General features: G+C 47.9%; 1 protein-coding gene and 1 non-coding gene across 4 annotated transcripts in view; one reads left to right on the top strand and one right to left on the bottom strand.

Moving 5' to 3' along the window:
* Nucleotides 1-735: 735 nt before the first annotated feature.
* On the bottom strand, nucleotides 736-808 carry TRNAA-AGC. The gene has a single exon. It is a non-coding gene; the product is annotated as a tRNA-Ala (tRNA).
* A 132-nt stretch (nucleotides 809-940) lies between these two features.
* Nucleotides 941-16,540, top strand: part of LOC113946677 (USP6 N-terminal-like protein) — a 77,708-nt gene continuing 62,108 nt past the window's right edge. For all 3 annotated transcript variants that reach the window (XM_027642308.1, XM_027642310.1, XM_027642307.1), the window contains exons 1-2: nucleotides 941-1,002; nucleotides 12,897-12,978. The gene's annotated coding sequence lies outside the window, so the exon portion shown is untranslated. The remainder of the gene's footprint in view (nucleotides 1,003-12,896; nucleotides 12,979-16,540) is intronic.

A 16,540-nucleotide genomic window follows, 5' to 3' on the forward strand; every position in this document is an offset into this window, starting at 1 on the left:
GAGGCCTCCTGCTCCTGGATGGGATGAACAGATAGATAATGGCTGGGGCCACAGCTGCTGGGAAGCACTGGAGGCAGTGGGTAGCTGCTCCCTGCTGCTGGCCTTGTCCAGTATCAAATAAGAAAGCAAATGGCCCCCTCAAAGTGCTGGGAATACACAGAGAGCACTCTGCTTGCCTTAAGCGTGGGATAGGCACATGTATCTATGCAGCTGTATGAGGAGCAGCTGAGATCACTTGGTCTGTTCACAGCTTGGAGGAGATTGAGGGGCGACCTCATTGCAGTTTCAACTTTCAAGTGAGGGGAAGAGGAGGGGCAGGCACTGATCTCTTCTCTGTGGTGATCAGTGACAGGACCCGAGGGAATTGCCTGAAGCTGTATCAGGGGAGGTTTAGGTTGGATATTAGAAAAAGTTTCTTCACCCAGAAGGTGGTTGGGCACTGGAACAGGCTTCCCAGGGAAGTGGTCACAGCACCAAGCCTGGCAGAGTTCAAGAAGCTTTTGGATGATACTCTCAGGCACATGGTTTGACTCTTGGGATGTCCTGTGTAGAGCTCGGTGATCCTTGTAAGTGCCCTCCAACCCTAGATATTCTGCACGATTCTGTGATCTTTAGGAATGCTAAGGAAGCAAGTAAGAATATGAGAAATTTAAAAAAGCAAAACCATTATTGCACTTGGGCACTGTGAAGGAAGAGAAGGGCTGCGATGCAGCAAGGTAAAGCAAGAAAAGCACTTGGAGAATGCGGGCATCGATCCCGCTACCTCTCGCATGCTAAGCGAGCGCTCTACCATTTGAGCTAATTCCCCACCCTGTCTAAAATCTCTACCGGCGCGCCCATATTCTCTTCTCGCGAGACACCGTGCGCTGTCGGCAGTTGCACTTCCCAGTTGGGTCTCCCACTGCGCTTGCGCAGAAGCGCGTCGGCCGGGGCTCGGCGGCGGCGCGCGGCGGGCCGGGCTGGGCGCTGGGCGCGCGCTGGGGCAGGAGGATGCGCCCCGCGGTGAGACCCGGAGCGGGGCGGGAATGGGAGTGGGAATGGGGTGGTGGGGGGCTGCGAGGGGCTGCACGCTTGGAGGGGCTGCAGAGGGCTATGTGCCGGGGGCGCTGTACAGGGCTGTGCCTGGGGCGGCTGTGTGTTTGGGAGGCAGGATGCACAGGGCTGTGCGCCGGGGGCTGCGGGGGGGGTCCGAGCGCGGGGCTGTGCTCCCGGCAGACACTGCCGGGGGACCGGGGTGGTCCTTTGAGCCGCCCTGGGGCTGCACTGAGGTCAAAACAGAACAAAACAAACAAAAAAAAGAAACCTCACAAAATACTGAGCCACCTCAGCTGATGGAGCAGCGCGGGAGCGGCCCGGATGGCCGCGGTTACTGCTTGGGGAGGCTTCGCCTTCCCCGCAGCCAGGCACGGTCCTTGCGGGCACAGAGCCCGCACCCCGCCCCGCTGCTCCCTGCGGGAGCTGGGGGGGCTCGTCCTGGGAGCCGAGTGGGCAGCCAGGGGAGCCCCCAAAATACCTGCTGCCGGGGATGCAGCTGGCAACGATGGTGGGACGTGCGGGCTTGGTCCCTCCGGGTGTCTGGGGCAGTTGGAGGGAGATGCGGCAGCTCAAGTGCCTGATGAGCCAACCTGCTGCTGGCAGCTGGTTCCCCCCGCTTTGCCGTGTGTGTTTTCACCTCCTCTGAAAACAACACCCAGAAAAGTGGTATCTGGCACAGGGGTGAATCGTGAGGTCTTTTCCCTCAAGAAATTGTTCCGTATGCCCTTGTGCACTACCTGAAATAGAGTTAAAGACAACATCTCGCAGGACAAGGAGGGAGTTGCTTGCTCTGGAACAGGGATTTTTGAGCATCTGTCGAAATGGCAGATGAGGGCATGTGCTGGAGCCTTCTGGGGAGCTGCATTGGTGAGATGGGATTTTGGTGCCCTGTTTTTGGTGAGAAAAGGGGATGCTGTCAATCAGGGTGTGCATAGCAAAGCAGGTGAGAGCATTGGGACCTTTCTCTGCCAGCACTATACTGAGGAAGATGAGGCTATTGATGGGCTTGCCACTTTAATTTAAATCGGTGTTCAGCAGCAGTGATATCCAGGACTTAGTTAAAAACCTGTCATTCTACTAAATTGCTTGCCTTGTGCTTGGTCACTTTTCCTCCCCTCTGATGTTCTTGAACAAGAAAAGGCAAAACCAAACAGCATTGATGGCCAATGCAAAATTCTTTCTGAACCAAAGGGATTACCAAATAACCTTGTTGTATAACCTCGGTGGTAGCTGCTTAACACCTTGTGTTTGGAAAGCAGCAAAGTCCTGGGCTGAGCTGGCTGGGCTTCAGGCAATGGTGCCTGTCACCAAGTTATTGCAATTCACTGAGCAGCAGGGAATTTGGCGAGAGCAATGGGACCTGCTGTGGCTTTTGCTCCATCGAATTTCTGGGTCCTTTACCCTGTTTGTTTTCCTGCAGTACTTTTGTACTTCTACCGTGGCTGTGTTCAAGTCATGTTCTATTGTTTTCAAAACATTCTCTGCTCAATATTACACCTTTCCTAAGGGATTTGCCTTAGTTCTGCCTCTGATATACAAGTTACTTTTTTTCCTGGATGCATTTGCTCAGTGAGCCTCTTCTAGACTGTGAGTTTCTGATTAAATACTCCTATATATCAACAGATTTAAAATTGAAATAGATATAAGACATTTATTTCTTTTCCTTGACAGGTTCTGGTCTATGAGTGGGCTCTGCTTCATGCAGAGTTTGCTTAATAGCTTTTCTGAATGATATTTTACTGAATTACTTGGAATTTTAAATTTACTCCTCTTTTGTTCTTTTCAACACACTGATATGTTGCACCTTACTTTAAAGGGCCCATGAAGCGTGATGTCAGCTCATCGGAAACTGTCCTGCCTTTCATTTATCGTTTTCACGGTTGTGAGCTTCCTTCTTGGTTTTTTTTTTTTTCAGCAGAGAGAAGATTGGCCAACAAACATGTTCTGAAAGACATGTTTATCTTTTGAAAAAACCCCAGCAGCGACCAAACAAGCAGGCAGCCGCACCCATCCAGCAGCATGATTTCTTATCTTGGAGCTTGACTCATAATTCCGATGGCTCCTTACCTTTATAGGTTTTTTTGAAAAGAAAGTAGTTTTCGTAGCTAGGCTATTCCGCTGGGTGCCAGGCCGAAGAGTATTGTACTTGTGTAATTTTTTTTTTTCTGATGTCCTCCTGTCTCTTTTACATCACCTTGAGCTGCAGGACCCCGTAATCTTACCCATAGGCTTTTTTTTTTTTCCTTTTTTTTTCTGATATGCAGAAAATAGGGAGATGCTTGAGAGTAACATCTGCTGGCAAATCTCACCTTGGATGTAACCGATAGTGTTTCACCTGCTCAGCTTTGCAAAACATGAAGTTGACTCTGTGGAGCTGGAAAATATGTTTCAGGCTGTGTTTTGCATAGATGCTCTCAGATGTGAGGTTTCACCGCCGGGGCGTTACATGTGTTTTTCCTGTCATGGGGCAGTCTCTCTCTGAATCGTTATGTTGCTGAGAGTAATTGGCAGAGCAAATACAGGGGCAAGGGGGAAGACAGGTCTGCCTTCAGCTTTGCTTGGTCAACCCCAGGCACAGTCTCCCTCATTTGCACCTTGTGTTGTTTAATACCAAGGTTGTATGGCAACTTTTCTCGCAGCAAAACCTCTTTTTTTTCCTTTGCTTTAGGATTAAAATTGCACTGAAGAGTGTGTGTTAAGATGGACTTTGAAACTCGGAGCTTGTCAGTCCTTCACAGTCACACTGGGGTAATTCCAATGCTTTCCTCTCCTGCCTTTTAATTACAGGAGAGAGGAGTTCAGCTCCCACAGTTCAAGCTGGTAAGGGCATGTCTGTACTCTGCAAGTCAGTTTTCTCCTTGCTTTACCATTTTTATCTTCCACTTGGTTTGGCAGTGCTGTGCTCCTGGGTCTATATATCTGGGGCAAGCATTCTTCAAGTTATGGTGAATTTCTGTTTTCTCCTTGTGCTCACTCCATGCCAAGATTAGAGAAGTCCTTTTGCAGGTGACTGGGAAAAGGCCATCTAAAAAAGCCTACAGCTGCTCTGTGCAAAGAACAGCCCACAGAGGTGCTGAAACTGCAGAGCTATCAGTGGAGCTTTGCAGTAGGGTTGATTGCTGCATCCCCTTTGGCTTTCAGCAGCTTGTGATGCTCCCAGTTGTCCATTTTGTTGGGTGGTGCAGGGATGCTTTAAGTATCCTGTTCATGCCACGCTGCAGATTGCTCAGCATGGCAGTATAGTAGCTGCTGTGCGATGGAAGGCAGTTTTCTAGAAAGTGCAGGGTAACCTCTAATGCTGAGGTTAGCAATTTTAGCTGGTTTGCTACGATACGCCTCCCCATTTTAAGTAGCAGTGGTATTTCTAAAACAAGTGTTCAGACTGGAGTGCTTGCTCTGATTTTCGAGGTGGATGGGTGCTTTCTGTAGTTGTGTGTTTGCTTTGACACCCTCAGTGTGAGGTATTTGTAGAAGGACTGCTGTAGACTGGCCTCCCCGAGTGCCAGCCACGCTTGCCGGCTCTGCATCCCGCTGGGTTGCTCCTGCGCGTGCCATCCCCCTCTGCACTGCAGAAGAGCTAAATCGGGGTTAGAAGAAAGCTGGCAAGAAGCCTGGATGTTCCTAGAAAGATATTGATTGCCCTGGACAGTTCGGGGTTGTTTCTTTTGTTTCCCTGGCTCTCGTCACGGGGTCGGGCTCGTTAGGGCTGCAGCTCACTGGAGGATGGAGAAACAGTGCCGGCTTTTCGGGCTGAGGCTGGAGTGGAGCCATCCCAGCCCGCTTCTCTCAAGTGTTAAGTCTGAAGCGGCCTGCCTGGTAATTCCATTAATGGGAGCCTAGTGCCAGAGAGATAAATGTAATTCCAGGGTAAAGCCGACGCTCGGGCTCAAATGGAGAGGATTTGCTGGTTCTCCCAGGTGCACTGCTGTGAGTAATGTACTCCAGTATTACCCACAGACTGTGTTTAAAGTCTAGATGTCAATGTAAAGATTGGGCAGTGATAAAAAAATTTGCTGCTAAATCTGCATGTGAAGAAATCCTTAGTGGCAGAGCCTAGCAGAGGCAATGGGTTTGACCAGGAATAAAAGTTCCCTGCTTAACTCCTGATGTGCTGCATGGCATCCAGCTAAGGAGCCAGCTGACCCAGGAGGCAGCTTCCATGGGCTATTGCCAGGACAAGATTCCTGTATATAAGCAATGCAGAGCAGAAATTATATACCCTGTGCGTGTCACATCAGAAAGCTTGCAAGCCCCTCAGAGCTAGCCACCGGAACTGCAAGTAGCACAAGCTCCTCCACAGTTTTGGATGTGGTCCATGCTTGAATTCAGAGGTTACGGTCCTGACCACCTGTTTTCTCAGTTTGATTTCTTTTTGATTTGCAGACCACATGTTCCTGTTTGTAGTTGTGGCACGATCATCAAATCTTGTGTTGAAAAAGAATGGTTAATTGGGATATTTTTAGTTCTCCTTGTGTCTCGGAACCTGGAAATCAAACACAGGAGCCAGCACCATTCAGCTTTATGTAGAGGAGCTTCCTGTGCTGTAGGCAGCTGCCAAGCAGTTGTGTCCAGTAGGGTGGGAGCTCACAGCACCAGTGAGTCCCAGTGCTCTGGTACCCCAAAATTCTAGCAAACAAGATGCTTGCCCCCATCTTTTGAAGCTCAGTACAGGATTTTCCTTGTGGGAGACTACTTATCATCAGTCCAAAGTGGAGGGGGAAAAAAGGTCCATGAAGAGGAAGCAGGTGCTAGGAATACTCAGCCCCTCACGTACCCCCATCACTCCAGCTTTTCCCAAGTATCCCTCAGTACAGATTTGATCTCCTTAGGACTTGGGCCCCTGCTGGCATCCTGACAGCAGAATTAAAGCCTCAAAAGGCTTGTTTGTTGGTAGTTTCAGTAGCTTGCCAATGCCTCCTCTGCTGTAAGAGGTGTGGGGGAGAGTTGTCTGTTGAGCACAGCGAGGTGCACACTTTGCTGGTGACCTTGCAGCAGCTGGGACAGCCATCCTAAGTCCCCAACCTGCTCGTGTATCTCTTACTTCTCTTTGCAGGAGCTGTGCACATGTGCCTGCCTTCTTCATGCACGTGCTTTGGGCCAGTTCACTCATCAGAAATCAGCAGGATCAAGATCAGCTTGCCATGAAATACAGGAGGTGGAATTTGAAGTTGAATTAGGAGTAGGAAAGGGGGCATGTGTAACATATAGCTGAGAAAACCAATAAGCGTCACAAGACCTTAACCACTGAAGGGGCTGAACTTGTTTCCAGCTGATGTGTTTAAAATGTGATTAGTCACCTCTTAAAGTAGGGTGCCGTAATCCAGTTTCCGTGGAAAAAATTGCACCACACGTCTGTCAAGACAAGGGGTGGACTCTGCTCGGAAGTGTGTGTGTGCTTTCAGCCTCGGTCTGTAAATCCCTTCAGTTATTCTAGCTCTTTGCAGACTTGTGAGAACTTGTGGAGTTTTCTTTCCTGCAGCGTTGCCCTCATCATGCTTTTAATATCCAAAAGTCTGAATGGAAATTGTCATTGTCGTGCCCTCTTGTGTGCCAGCACTCAGTCTGATGGCAGGCAGAGTCTTGGTGGCAGCCAGAGCTTTTCCTTTCAGCATAGACTGGAGGGAACAGGAGGGAGACGGGATTGGGAGTATCTGTCCCTCTCTGGCACTGGTGGACTGTTGTCAGCTTCCTATGTATCTAAGGAAACAATTTTCCAAGTCTTTTGTCTGGACTTTACAGGGATCTCTTCTCTTACTGCTTTACTGCCTTGGGCATGGATGCTTGCTGGATCTTCACTGACCTCTTCCTGTGGCATATCCAAGCAGTCCAGCCCTGATCACCTCTTGCAGGGTGCTGGATCTGGCATGGAGTCAGCTAGAGGGACAGAGAGGTCCATACCCAGAGAGGCTGGGCAGGAGGGGTGATTGCCCCTCCAGCCCTTGACTGGGAAACGTGTTCCTGGTTTGTGGCTCAAGCAATGCTGCTAGTCCATCTTCTCTGACTGCTGGAAGTGGCAGACTGAAATGAAAAGATTGGGTTAGCCAGTATCCTGCTTGAGCTGAGAGAGAATGAATTTAGCTGTTCTTGGTTTATTTCAAGAAATTGCATTAAGAAATGAGTCAAGAGGCTGTGCACCAGAGGCTGCTCCTGCTGCAGATGTCTGCTTGCAGTGTGTGTTGCTGAGCAATTCCTTCTGGTGTTGCAAAGCTGGTGGTGAAAGCAGAACTGTGGCACGGGCCAGGAGACCTCTGTGGAGGTGCAGCCGAAGGGCTCTCTTGATTGCTTTGGCAGCTCGTCTTTAGAACCAGGTGTGGGCATTGCTTCCATCTGTTGCCAGTGGTCTCTTGTGTCTTGGTTCAGTGCAATGAGCCTGCTTTTTCCTGCAAGTCGAGGAGCTCTGCCCTAAGTCTCTGCTGCCGGGAGGTTGCATGCAGACAACTGGAAGGTCCCCAGTGTGAACACTGGACTTGTAATGTGATGACTCTTGTGTCCTGCCTAGCATCAGCTCTGTGGTTACACCTAGCTGCAGTTGACTTCTAAAACTCTGCTCGGTAAAATTCAGCCTTAATTAATCTGTTGTGGTTGGTTTGTTTTTTAAACTAAGAGAAGATGAATTTCTGCAGAGGTGAAAGCTTGAGCTTTGTAATAAAGTCAGTGATTTTCTTAACGATGCTTTGGGGATGTGCATGTGCTTTGCATGGTAACAGTTATCAGAAAAACTGGGAATGGAGCAGCTGGAGATGTGTAGCTGGTGAATTGATTTTAATACGATGGAAACGCATTTTGAGTAGCTTTGTTCTTTTTCTGGTGGCAGAAAAAAAGAACTGTGTTAAGTGGAGGAGCAGTTCTGGGTATTTCTGTGAAAGGTGTTAGGGGAGGTTTGAATGTGAGTTTTTGAACTGTGCTTGTCTGTTCGTGTCGAGAGCAGGCGGAGTTGGTGGTTTCGCTGGGAGCATGCAGCAGCGATCGAAGGTAAGGCTTGCCTGGGGGCCCTGGGGCAGCTTCGTCAGGAGCTTGTGTGACTAATGCTGTGAAACTCAGAAAAACAAGAGAGGATTAGCTCTGCCTCTTTCACCTCCTTCAGCAGCTATTGGTGGGGAGCTCCATGAGACTGCTGCTGGGACATTTGGATGGTACCTCTGAGCAAGCTGATGGATCAGCTCTCCCCACTCAGTGCAGCCTTGTGGCAAGTACTTTTGAGGTGGGGATCATGCCTCTTGCTGGTTTTGGAGGCGAGGTGACTGGCTGGGATGTGAAGGCTGGTGCTGGCAGCCCCTCTGATACCTCTGGTTCTGTTGCAACCCCTCCATCACACCTGTGCCAGGGGAGAAGCAGGATGGAGGTGGAGGGGGCTCAGGCTACCCAGTGCTGAGGACAAGCCAGCCTGTGGGGACCCTGCAGGGCTGTGTCGTGCTGCTCCCTCCACACTCCCCATGGTGTTGAAGGAGGTCACATCTCAGGATGAAGGAAGGGCTGACTTACAGTTTGAGCCTGTGCTTCTGTTTTTCCATCATTTTCCAGGATTTCTCTGCAAGGAATTGGAAAATCCCTTCTATGGGCTGCCGTGACAGCCTCAGAAATACCCAGATGGATTCGAACTTCGGTGCTGCAAAGGGCTTTGCGTATTTATTTTCAGCTTCCTGCTGTCTGTTTTGCTTAAGAGCTTTTGCTAGATCCTTTGTATATGTTTGTCCTTGCTCCTCTTCTGGAAACCATTTGAGAACATGCTTCAACTATGATGAAACACCCCACCAAAAAAATATCCCCAAACCTCTTGGAGGGATTTTGCTTTACCAGTGTTCCGTGGTAAGCTGCGAGGCTTGCATAGCTGTGGTGTGTTGCTGTTTGGGTGCATCACTCTAGTCTGGAGACTTCCAGAGCAATTCACCAGGCTGTTGTGGATGGATCTTTAGAAAAGTGAGTGGCTGAGCAGGTTCAGCAGTGAATGGAGTCATTAAACTGATTTCAAGTGACTTACCCTGTGCAAGACAAAGATATGATGGATTGAAGCCTCATCTCGATTTCCAGATGTACCACTGTGCCATCTTTCTGAGGTCATGGTTCCCATCAGCTTTAGCTGATCTCAGGCTGTTCTCCTGCCAGGAATCCTTCCCCTTTATTTTCTTCTTTCTGGGATGGCTTCCAGCTGGATCAAGCAAATGATGGTTGCTACCACAAGTGTAGAGATGACGGGGATGTGTAGAAGGGGGAGGATGGAAAAGTCAGGACTGTCTGTTTTGGCAGAGAAGGGTAATTTTGGATCAGATGAGCATGTGGGAGTGGGCGTGGCTTGCTGAAGGGCAGCTATGTAGCCCCTGGTAGAGCATGTCCTGCTTCTACCCCCATTTCCTTCCCTGTAAAAGAGTGGTAAGGATTAACAAGTGTGTTAATATTTCTTTTAGGCTACAATGTTAGTAGAGGCTTTTGAGGGGCACTGCTATCTGATGGCTTCGTTTACATGCTGGAAGTGTTTCGCTTCCCAGTTAACCCAGTGGAGGTTTCCCTCTGGGAGAACTTTGAGCACAGCTTTAAAAGAAAACTTTCTGCTGAACATATCAAGGAGAATATTAGATTGAATACAAGGGAAAAAGTTTTCTGTGATGAGGGTGGTGATGCTCTGGAACAGGCTGCCCCCAGAAGTTGTCGATGCACCGTCTTTGAAAGTGTTCAAGGAGAGGTTGGATGGGGCTTTGAGCAACCTCGTCTAGTGGAAGGTGTCCCTGCCCACGACAGGAGGTTAGACTAAATAGTCTTTAAAAGTTCCCTTCCAACCCAAATCACTCTGTGTTTCTATGATTTCTCTGCTTAAATACATTGCAGACCAGGGCCTGACATGTTAGTGCCTCTCTGGGAGGACAAATTCTGCTGTCCTGTTCTCCTCTAGCCATAAGGCTGGGGGTAGGTTTATCCTCTTGCCTGACTTGTTAAAAACCTTCATCTGACCCATATCAGGCTGAAAAGCCATTGTGCTAGGTGCTAGTTGCAAGCATGTTATTGCCTTGACAATGACTTCTCAGGGCCTGGTGGCTGGGGAGCTGTTATGGCTGTGGCAGCGCTCACATCATGCTCTAGCCGTGTCTGAGGAGTTCATTCTTCATGTTGTGTTGAAGAGAGCTGTGCATCATCCTCCTGAAAGCAGTGGAGAACTCAGTCTTGATGTTGTTTTGGGGGCAGCCATGGTTGTTAGTTTGAGCTTGAAATTGCTGATATTGGAAGGTCATCACAGGAGGGGGGCAGAAATTAGCATAAGCCTCTTAGAGAAAACTTGAATATTCTCAAAGCTGGCAGGAAACACCATATCCCTCTACTTAGGCTTCAGAGGAGGGTTTCTTTTATGGTGATTGTATCTGCTTGTGACCAGGGCATTAGCAAAGCTGCACAATAAGGCTTGGGATCTGGCAGGTCCACCAAGGTCATGTGCCTGCTCTTTTGGCCAGTGTCACCCTTCTGGTTTTACTGCTTATGGTATGGGGGACTTCTGGTCCCTCCTGCTGTGCAGGACCCTCCTGTTTCCCTGCTCCATCATTTTTCTTGCACCCTTCACTCCTGATCTGGAGATGCTTCCTTCTCCCTTTGTAGTCACCTGGTATTGCTCAGTCCTCTGCCCCCTTGCTTCATAACTTCTTTATAAACTCTGGTGAATCTTTTTTTGCTGCATTAAATGAAATAAAATGTTACCGTGTTTCTGCAGCACTACTTCAGTCTGCCAACAGGCAATGAGTCATCATGTCTTGGTCAAGGACAGAGAAGGGTTGCTGAGGTGGTGACACTGAGAAATACATATTTTGGTGGGCAAGTTGGAGGTGGAGGAATGTAGCAGAAGAGCTTTACTGTCATGAGTGTGTCATCCATGCTCTGCAGTGCCTGGAGCCTGGTTATGTCTCAGGGAGGAGCAGCCCTGGGATGAGTGATGCTGCTGGGCACTGTGAGAAGGGAGTTTGGGAACAGAGAGAAAGGCTGGGCAGCCTGATTCTCTGGCACTCCAGTGTATCTGTCCACTGCGAGACAAAATGCTTTGTCTGAGAGCTGCAGTTGCTTTGGGAAGGCAAGCCAGACCACCTCCATATGGATTTGATTAAATCCAGCAGCACTTAGGGAGGATCTCTTTTTGATTTGCTCAACCATACTGGGAGGCGAGGAGTTTTGAACTTTGCCAGTGATGTTTCTGCAATGTTCTGTTAATAGTAGAAATCGTGTTGAGAAAGTTGTTAGAGGGAAAAGGAGCCAGAGGAGGAAGGGAGAAAAGGTTGTCTGCACGGCAGCCATGCTGATCTTCTTTATATGCTGAGCCCTGGGGGAGCTGTGGGTCAATGCCAGTGCAGATGAAGTCCTATAAAGCTAAAGCAGCCCCCTTTAGATTTAAGCTATGTGACACTAAGGTATGAATTTCTTGCAGGGGGAGGAAAGTTGTCCTTCCATAATTTTATACATAAGCTGCCACTGAAGATTATTGGCCAGGTTGGATTTGTCATGTTATTTCTGTCTTTGTAGAACTACTGAACAGTATTCATTTACTGGCTGAAAAAGAACAACAGAAGACCCTCCTGGGGTCTTCTACATAACGGGAATAAGTAACTTTTGTGTTTTGGCTGGAGTGGTAAGGTAAAGCAACAGGGAGAGCGATTATAAATGGTGGTGGAAAATTTGTGACTGAGGCTGGAGTCCAAAGTCTGTGCTGTGGTCTTGTGGCCTTTTGCATTGTTTTCATCCTCAGAAATGCCTTCATCCCTTCCATAATGGGAAAGGAGAAGGGTAAAAATGAGGGAGGGGGCACTGCAAATTAATTGCAGTTTTTCTCAGTTTTTTAAATACCAGCTGGCTATGACTGAGGTCTCTGAGTCACCCACAGAGACTAGGGAAAGCAGGCAAGTCTCTTTTTCTCAGTCCAAGGTAAACTGATGTGCTGCATGAGTAAGTTTTCTCACAGTTCATAATGAAGTCCAGTTGGCAGGAAATACACGAGACATTGTCAGGCTGATTCTGTACCTTCTCCTTGCTGGTTTGGTGCTTTGACTAGATAAGTTGTCCCTCTGCTTTTTTACCTCCCTCAGATTCCAAATCCTGTCTATGTTAGAGTGTGTTGGAGGATGGTCACTCATCCACCATGTTCCTTGCTATCCCTGAACCATTGCATGAACAGAATGGGAAAAGTAAAATTGTACTAGATGTGGTGACCTTTACTTCAGTTGTATCATGAGAAGAACATCTCCTTACAGGTGCTTAGAATTGTTTCCAGTAAAACATTCCTGATACCTCTTCTTTGTCATGCAGCAGACACTTCACATGCCCAAAGTGAGGTGTTTTTGCAACCCTCAGAGGCAACTTCTGTCACAGCTTTTGCTGAGTGCTCCTAGATGTCTTTTCTGTGACTAAAGTACAAAAACTTTATGTAGCAATCAGTGGGAGATATAAATCCATTTCTATTATGAAACCATAATGATGAATCAATAATAATGATGATGATGAAAAAATGGAAGCAGCCTGGCTCTGACATCATGTGGGATTTGCCTGCTCTTCAAACTAGAAGAAATTGCACAAGTGCTATGGAGCAGTTCTTCAGCAGCATCTCAGGGATATTAACTTCAGTGCACTGACTGTCGAGGAGGTTTTACTGGATGAACATCCTTGGTTTGGGACTCATTGTCTTGCCTTTTACATTGGCTTCCTTTTGTGATTTTGGAGAAGTCCACTGACAGCCTCATGCCAGATACCTCCACTGTGGTGCCTGGGCTAGACAGGAGTGTGTTCAGGGCAGGGATCTAACACCCTTCCAGTTCTCGCGAGATTGCTTTGGCATCCTTCCCTTTCCCCAGCCAGCTCTTACTAATGTCACTAATTACTGTTTTCTCTAATGCTTACAGGATTTGCCAGTTCCTTTATGCCAATGGGAATCGTGTCCTGGCTCCTGGTCAGTGCTTTAAGAGAAGCTGATGCTCGGAACAGGTATGTTTGCCATGCTCCTGGCGAGGGGAAGAGGGTCTTTATGAGTCCAGCAGTGAAACGTGCAGAGTTTGCCTTATGGGTGTGGAGTGGACACTGTGGAGGAGACTGCTCCACAGTGAGTAGTTATTTTTTCCATCCAGACGCGTTGTGAAAACACCCAGCAGAAGACAAAGTTTGCATTTAGCCTTGCTGACGGCCTCTGAGGGGAGCACTGGAAAGCACAGCATCGCTGCAGAGCAGCTCCTGGGAGGCCGTGCTCCTCGCTAACGCAGGCACAACCTTTTCCTTCCAGGAGCACCAGCTGGGGAATCCCGGCTGAGCTCGCGGCTGCTGCGCCCTCCTGCCCTGCTGGCCTTTGGTAGCTCCCCCGTGGTGTGTGTCTGCCTGCATCCCGAGCGGGAGTGGGAGGGAGCTGTGTTCATGTTGGTATCCAACCACGAACAAATCTACTGTTGTTTTCTTAATGTATGGCAAGGGCAGCCTGTAGCAGCTTATTCCTCCCTGGATAATTACTGCTCTGCTCTGCCGTGGATTGCTAGCCAGAGCAGTGGAGTAGTGCCTCCATTGTGCTGCCCTGGCTGTCCTTTTGCCAGAGTTATTTGATTAGTTATTGCTTTAAGGCATCAGTGCTCAACTGAAAAATCTAATCTGCAGTCTTAGAATGCCAGACAGTTGCAAAGTGGATTGCCTGAGTTGGATATGGTCCCTGAGATGCCAAACATGCTTTCAGTGATGCCCCTTCCTGTGCTACCAGCAGGTCCGCTTGCGCCTCTATTTCATTTCCTGCATTACTTTGAGGAGAAGAAAATATAGGGCTGGGTTGCAATCTACTTTTTTATCAAATGGAATTATGTTCCCGGCTGACCAGAGGTGTGTGTGCAACCAGTGGAATTGGAGTGAAATATTTTACCATTTGTGGTTGCTCAGGCGAGGTCTGAAAAGCAGGTAGATGAATACTGCTGTGAGAGCATAGATGGACAAGAAGGGATTGGCCTGGCATGCTGAGCTCGAGCCTTCATCTTGCCATAAGAACTTACAGAGCAAAAGAAACTCCTTCTGCGAACATCCATCCCTGATGGATCTCATCTCAAAATGGCATTGCCTTGCATTTAGGTTGCCCAAATGGCCCATTTGACTGTATAAGGGCATAGCCATAACTTGCTGCATAAAGCTGTCTCGATCCCTAAAAAAGTGAAATGGATTCATTACGAAAAGAGACCTTTCTTGAAAACCTGGTTCCTCTGGGACTGTCTGGGCGGTGCCGCAGACATGCTGGAGAAGTAGGAGTCAGGGTGGAGCTGTTTCCACCTAATTCTCCTGTAATTCTTTGGCTTTATCACACCATGAAAGCAGATGTGTCTTCCACTTTGGAGCATAAAGCCGAGCTGGTTAGTAGAGCACTGCCTGTGCTTCCCATGTTAGCCTTCTCCTTGTGCTTTCCTTTCCTCAAATTAGTTTTCTAGCGTAAAAGGCCTCTTCTTAGAGGGGGAACCATAATAAGAATGGGAACAGCAAAGGTACGAGTACCTCCATCTGCTAGCAAGGTGCTGCAGGTGCGTCTGAGTCGGAGGGAGCCAGCACTGAGTCAGTGCCTCAGACTCCTGGTGACTCAGGTGGCAAAAGCCCAGGTTCTCTTCTCATGCCTGAATTGCAGCAAATTTCCTGTAACAAGCTTTTGCCTCTTACAGTGACCATATAGGGAGTGCAGTGCCATCCTCTTCCTCCCGTATGGGTTATAAGCAGTTTGGTCCACTGAGGATGTACTCAAGTGATGGTGGTGACACTTCTCTTCCTGCCAAAACAGATGGAAAGTTGATTTATCCCAGCACCCTCAACCCTACCTCTCCTTTTTTTCCCCCATTTTGTTAAGATGGGACAAATCACAGGAGTTGCAGCTGTCTGTTGAGCTTGATGAGATTCGTATGCAAATCTGGAGGCTGTGTTCTCCTGGCAGATCTGCTTGCATGTATTATCCACTACTTCATCGTATGGAGAAGGGATCTATTTTCTGAAACATGGTTTATTTTTAGTCAAGACTTTCCCTGTCTAACTGGCAACAGTTCAGCATTTGCAGTGCAATTTGCAGAAGAAGCGATTTTGCCAAATACTCGGACTGGGGGAAGGGAGAGGAAATGTCATATTAGCTAGTTTAAAAGCTAAATGCTGACTTGAAAAATACCTTAAGACACTGTTGTGAGAGCATAAGGGTTGGGTAATGCAAATTGAGAACAGCATTACATTTGCTGCAGTGGATAATTCATCTGGGTTGCTCTTGTTTTTCATTGTGATGGCTGCCACAGAGGTTAACTAACAGTGGATGGGAACTGCTCTTCAAGGGCAGGTGGTTGATGTAGCCAACCTCTTGGCCTGACCCTAAGCAGTGAATTAGCAAAGTCACCTTAACTGCACCCATGGGAAGCATTATATCATGCAGTGTGTTGCACTGTCCTGTTGCACTCGCGTTTGGTGCCACAGGAGGTTCGCTGAGGGTTGAGCTCTTTGATGATACGGGAATTTTCAGCCCCATGTTTGAGTACCCTTGTCAGATACCCTGAAATGAATAGGATGGCACATGGGATGTCCTGGGGCAGTGTTGCAGCTGTCTCCTCCTCTCTTACCCAGCTGCTGCTTCAGGGACAAACTCTCTTCATACGCCTCATTGCTTTCACCTAACCACTCTGGGTCTTGCATTGGCTTCTCACATAACAGCTACCCTTCAGAGGTAGAAATATCTTCTTGTTCCTGCATCTCCCCTGGTGTTTCCATTACTCCTTTTACAGAGGCATTTTTGTTACCATTAGCTGTTAGTGCTGAAAGGACCAGACATCTGAGTGTGACACCAGAGAGTGGATGACTGTGTTCAAAGCCTTTGGTACTTACTTCTCTGAAAAAATGAGACTTGACTCCATGTGTGGGCATGTAAATATTTGTTTGCTGCTGCAGATTAACTCCTGCAGTTTGCTTTATCTTTCTTCTTTTTTCCCCCCCTCCCATAGCAGACAATTGCACAGTAGCTTTGTCATGGTTCCATTAAGAAAACAAAGAGAAATTGTTCAGTTTTAATTTTCTTCTGAATGTTTGGAAACCAGAAGAAAGAGGGCAAGTAGCTCTAGGAATTTAGGTGTATTCTGCATTTGGTCCAAGTGGGTATATGCTGCCTGCGGATAATGGAGCTGTATCTTTGTGAAAGGACTGGAGGTGAAACAAAATTTTAAGAGCTGTTTCAGTCATTGGAGTAGAAGCACCATGAGAATCAAGGTAGGAGCACCCATCAAATGTCTAGAGCAGTAATCTTCCCAAGGGAATTAATGTAGTTTAATTTGATAAAAGAATTTATGCAGTAGGGGAAGTCTCTGCTATTTCCTGTTAAGCTTCCTGAGAAGACTAGGAAAAAATAAGTGCCAAAATGACATTCTTCTCTCCAAGGGGGAGGGGGCATATGTTTTCCAAAGACTTGTTAGTATCTCCTGTTGAAAAAACATCTGTATCAGCTGGCAAATCAGGATTGTTGTAGCTACTCAAATTTCCCTAGTTCCTGGGGACTTTCTAGTTACAAACCTAT

This window comes from Corapipo altera, unplaced genomic scaffold, assembly GCF_003945725.1.
Source record: "Corapipo altera isolate COAL_440 unplaced genomic scaffold, ASM394572v1 23b, whole genome shotgun sequence".
NCBI lineage: Eukaryota > Metazoa > Chordata > Aves > Passeriformes > Pipridae > Corapipo > Corapipo altera.